The sequence below is a fragment of the Natator depressus genome, chromosome 5, assembly GCF_965152275.1.
Source record: "Natator depressus isolate rNatDep1 chromosome 5, rNatDep2.hap1, whole genome shotgun sequence".
In the NCBI taxonomy this organism is placed as follows: Eukaryota; Metazoa; Chordata; order Testudines; family Cheloniidae; genus Natator; species Natator depressus.
In genome coordinates, this window is record NC_134238.1 from 97,443,054 (window position 1) to 97,449,053 (window position 6,000).

The following is a 6,000-nucleotide window of genomic DNA, read 5'->3' on the forward strand; positions in this document are numbered from 1 at the left end:
CTATTCATGACATTCTCTCCTCCTCACCAGGCAGATGCCCAAGGCACTGGGCCTTTGCTGATATCCTGAGATCTGTGTGGTTCTTGAGACATTCTCTAGTTTAAGAGGTAAAAGCCTCTGTTCATTCCATACCAGGAGGGAAGGATGGTGGATGCCTGCTCCTAGATGCACGTTGAAACTCAGTCAGTGTTGGCAATTCTTTATTTTTATTTTATAGTGATTTTCAAAGACTTTACTCAAAGAGTAGCTGTCAATGGTTTGCTGCCAAACTGGGAGGATGTATGTAATAGGATGCTGCCTGGGTCTGGTACTATTCAATATTTTCATTATTGACTTGGATAATGGAGTGGAGAGTATACTTATTAAATATGTGGATGACACCAAGTTGGGAGGGGTTACTAGCACTTTGGAGGACAGAATAAGGGTTCAAAATGACTGACAATTTGGAGAATTGGTCTGAAAATCAACAAGATGACATTCAGTAAAGACGTGCAAAGTGCTACAATCAAAGAAAAAAATCAAATGCACAATTACAAAATGGGGAATAACTGGCTAGGCAGTAATACTGCTGTAAAGAATCTGGGGGTTCTGGTGGATCACAAATTGCATATTAGTCAACAATGTGATGCAGTTGCTGAAAAAGCTAATATTCTGGAGTGCATTAACAGAAACATCATATGTAAGACACAAGGTAACTGTCCCGCTGTACTCAGCACTGGTGAGGTCTGGGCTGGAATATTGTGTTCAGTTCTGGGTGTACCACTTTAAAAAAGACATGGACAAATTGGAGAGAGTCCAGAGGACAGCAACAAAAATGATAAAAGGTTTAGACAACCTGACCAATGAGGATAGGTTAAAAACCTGAGCATGTTTAGTCTTGAGAAAAGATGACAGAGAGGGACCTGATAACAGTCTTCAAATATGTTAAGGGCCATTATAAAGAGGATGGTGATCATTTGGTTTTCCATGTCCATTTAAGATAGGACAAGAAGTAATGGGCAAGGGAAATTTAGGTTAGATATTAGGAAAAACTTATAAAAGGATAGTTAAGTACTAGAATAGGTTTCCAAAGGAGGTTGTGGAATCCCCTCACCGGTTTTTAAGTACAGGTTGGACAAACACCAGTCAGTGATGGTCCAGGTTTGCTTGGTCCTGTCTCAGTGCACGGAGCTGGACTAGATGACCTCTCAAGGTCCATTCCAGCCCTACATTTCTGTAATTATATGATATTATTTGGTGGTTTCTTAAAGGCCCAGCTTCTAGAGTCATGTGATTATCAGAAAAATTCTCATTTCATTTGGGAGGAAAAACCTAAAAAGTAAGTCTTCTAGCTCTCAAGGTTGCAGAGAGAAGCTTGAAAATGAACACCAAAGGCTTAACAAACCAAAGACAAACAAAAAGAACTCAGTAGTTATTATGTAAGATTGATTTTTAAGCCAACGTCATGATTTGGGAGGCCGGATTCATTATTTTTTAAACTGTTCAGGGCTGCAGTTCCTTGCTCTTTCTGTAGGTTTCACCCACAGAGGGGAGAATTTGGCCCTAAATTAAGGGGCTCCCAAGCAATGCACTTTACTAATTGTTTCTAGAGGCACCAACCTGGCTTTGAACTGTTGAAGATGAAGTGAATTGGATCATCATAATCTGGGTGTAAATTGATTAATTTTTGAAAAGTGATTGCGTCATTGTTTGTGTAACATGATATCCTGGGGCGGTCATCTGCAACAGGGATCAAACTTGCATCTAAAAACACGACCCTTTACTGCCCGAATTATAGGACCCAGCTCTGTTAGTTCAAAGACTATGCAGAGTAAGAAAACTATATATCGTTCAGCCACTAGAGTAGGACAGAGAGCCACAGTGAGTCAGCATGGGTTACAGCTGCATAGCAGGACTTCTGTGAACAGTAAGACTATGGGCAGAGGGGGCCAAATGATTTTTTGTTTAAAAAAAGACTTATTGTCCCTGACTCCATTATATAAAAATAACAAAAGGAGGGGTTTGGTTTGGTTTGAAATAATGCAGAATAAAAGAGTAACAAAGCAGACCTTTTTTAACTTAATTTTTGGAGAGAGCAGACCCTTTCTAACAATTTGGGACTCTCTCTTTAACAATAAGGAGGGGGGCATTGTAACAAGCAAATAACCTGACTTGCCACAAACCCTGAAGGATAACTTGGCATTTATATTTTCCTCTGTGTGGTATCTTTAAAAAGTATCCTGAAAAACCTTCTAAAATAGACACATTGAACAGATGAAGGGCCACACTTGGCTGTGATTTATACCCACTGCGACCTTACCAAGTGTAAAGTCAAGGCAGGATATTGCTCTCCATTTGCAAATTTAAAATTACTAAATAAAATTTAGAAATGATTATTTTATCCTTTGCTTACCCACCAAGACCTGAGCTCAGGGGTCGGTTTCCACATTTCCATTGTGACAGTAGATGACATCACTTAATCTTTCCCTTGATAAGACAAACATATTGAAAAATGGAAAGGAGTTCAGAAAGGAATAGCTTACGTGACCAGCAAGCTGGAGGGATTGCTATAAGGGGAAATAAAAGATTTTAAAATACATAGACTAAGTAAAGGGATGTTATCATTACTTATTAATATTTGTCAACACAAGGAAGAAGGAAGATTTAGGTGGTACAAGGAGTCAAGAGATCAAGTTCAGGCCTAATCTACACTTAAAAGTTTTACTGGCATAGTTATATTGGTTAGGGGGTGTGATTTTTCCAACATAGATATGGTGGTAAAAGCCCTTGGGTAGATGCAGTTACACCAATATTACTGTGCTTACACTACAACATTGTTATACTGAGGTCTGATCTACACTTAAAATTTAGGTTGACATAGCTATGTCAGTGAGGGGTGCGAAAAAATCAAGCTATGCCGTCTTAACCTCAAGTGTAGATGCAGCTGGGAGAGGAGGTGATCCTACAGCGACAGAACAACCCCTTCCATTGCTGTAGTCTGCCTCTACACTGTGGGGTTATGATGGCATAGCTACAGTGCCATAACTATGCCGCTATAGTCCCCACGGTGTAGACACACCCTGATACTGCATCCACACTAACAGGCTTTGACGGTGTAACTATATAGGCAAAACCCTCCTAGTGTAGACAAGGCCTTAATTTCAGGAAAAATCTTCCCGACAATGAGTTCTACTAGACTGTGGAATATTTTCTCCAAAAGAAGAGTAATGGAAGCCTCATTGCATGAACCATTTAAACACAGACTGGACTAACCACTAGATAAGAAGAATGGTAAGTCTCCATGGGAGCACTAGCCAGAACACTTTGTTTAGTCTGCAAAGTACGCAGATCTGTGGACTCTGAATACAGACCAGTTGAGTAAGAAAGTTAAATTTTTCCATAGAGAAAAAAAATCTTTTGTTCCTTTCATTTATTTTTATTTATGCTGAAAGAAAAAAAACATAGGAATCACAAAATACGCTAATGGAAGGATCTTGGTTAAATATCTGCAGTTGTTCAACAAGACCCAAGAGTAATTTCTTACCTGCTAAGATTTCTCATAATGCCATAACATTCCAGCCCAGACAGTGGGTATTAAATCCTTCCTGCAGTGTAAACACAGGAAAAACAAACAAACAAACAAACAAACTGGAGTGTCATCGTTCTCCTTCAATGGGATGCTGCAACCAAATACTGCAATACACAGAACTTTTGGCCCAGATTTTTAAAGGTATTTCAGTATTGTTGCACTCAGCGTTGCAAGGACTAACTGATTTAGGAGCCTAAGACTCATTTAAAAAGTGATTAAGGCATTTAGGAGCCTAAATCCCATTGACAGTCAGTGGGATTTTGGCTCCTAAGTGCCTAAATACCCTTGAAATGAAATTTAGGACTTGCAATGCTAAGTGCAGCAGTTACCTAAATACCTTTAAAAATATAAGCCCTCCTGAACAATGAAACAAGGATATCCAGCCAAGTACCAGAGAAATGGTAGCATATGGAACTGTGAGCAACCTAACTAGCAGATAAGAAGTTATTCTTCTCCTTCATCCCTATGATGTCAACCCAGACAATGGCAGCTGCAAAAATATCCTCCTCCAAAACAGACATTGGGAGGGCACCGAGGGAGAAACTAGAAACCACTGACTAACTCAAGCACATCAAAAGCCTATGCTGACATATAAAGTTTTGAGAAGCCCTAGTTTCCAAAGGACGACTTGTTTCTTTTTGTGCCTGTGGGTGGGGACCTGCAGCCTCAGGGTGGGAGAGGGACAGGATGGAGTAGTACTTTTAGCCAAGCAGTTTGACAAGCTAATACATTTATGGGCGTCTGGTCTGTTTTTATGTACTAGCCATTGCCTTGGTAGCCTTTAATTGTTTCCAGACTGGAAGCCTACGTCAGTGTGACTTGAAAGGTTATGAATAATGACTCTGCTGAGAAAACAAAGACAGGGAGAAAACCATAACAGCATCAGTCATAGATGCCATGGTAGGTGTGAAGATTGCTGTGCTTGTTTTACTGGACCCTATCAGAGTGCCTTAGGCTCTGCTTAAGGGCTGGTCTACACACAATTCTTGTACCCATTCAACTATTTTGCTTAGGGATGCATTTTTTTAACCAAAATAGTTGAAGTGGTACAACCCCGAGTGTGGACGCTCTTACAGTGGTATAAAGGTGACTATACTGGTATAGCTTACCCCTACAAACTTTATGGGAATAAACTATTCCAGGATAAAGAACCTTTATACTAGTATAACTGCATCACATTAGGGATTGTACCACTTTAGCTATGCCAGTTTCAAACCAGCAAAGTTAAAGCAGTACCAAAACTGTGAGTAGACAAGCCCATAGTGAGGAGGACTAGTGGGGTTGGAAGCAGGAAGGGAAGTTCCAGCAGGTGGGTCCAGATTCCCACACATTTGAAGCCCATTAAAATACTTCTGCGACACTGGTGGGATGGCCTGAGGCCTAAACAAACCTCTAAGGTGGTGATGAAGACGTCCCCAATTCTTCTCTTTCCTGGACACCTTCCTTGGACTTTCCCCATGCCCCAGCTATCCACTGCCAGCATCCCTATAAAGTACAGGACTTTCCCTATGCTCAAGCTTTGGACAGTGTTCCAGGTGGGTCCCTCTGTCCCCACTCAGACTTATCTAACTTTGTATTCCTCCTTGCTGGGAACGACTCGCAGCACTTATCTCCAATGGGAAGTCGGCAAGTCCCCTTATCTTCGACAGCTTACAACATCTACTTCATTGGAAGATATATGCGCCAGTGGTAGTGGGGACTTCTTTGCTCTGAGCACTCCAGAGCTCAGTAGGCCATGGAGGTTTTAGCCTTCGTCTCAGCTCAGCTGTAGAGGACAAATGGATTACACCATCTCACATAATCTAGGGGCCTTTCAGTTAGATATACAAGGCCCATCCAGAATATGCACACTCTGCTCCTTCAGGGTTTGCGGGGAGAAACATGAGGAGGAAGAAGAGACATCCTTGGCCATAAGATAAGGAGAGGGATTTATTGAAGAAAAATGAGGTATCATCTTGATCACTACTTTGTTTTGCTGAAAGACTAGGTAGTGGTTCCTGATGTCCAGGAATTCCTCCAGCCTTCTAGCCAGGAAAATTGTTATGCGGGCAGGCTGCTCTCAAAAAGCCTCTCTTTAAAAGCTCAAAGAGAGGGCTATGAGAACAATAAGGGCCAGGCTGAAGGGCCACAGAAAGCAACGTTGGTTTTAGCTTGGTTGCTACCTTCAAAGCATCCATCTCTCTCTATAAGAGCCTCTACCATATGGACAATCTATCTATATTATCTTGGAGCCCTGACCACAGAGGCCTGGCCCTCAAGGTAGCACAATCCTGGTCTCTATGTAGACCCTCCAAAATTAAAGCTAGAAGGTTTCTGTTATCTAAGTGCCAACCCTGAAGACACAGTTAATGGGCAGTGATGGATTTCCAGACATTCACGCACCATTGTGGTTAGCACCTGTTCTGGTATGACTTTTTCAAGCACGGTCATTT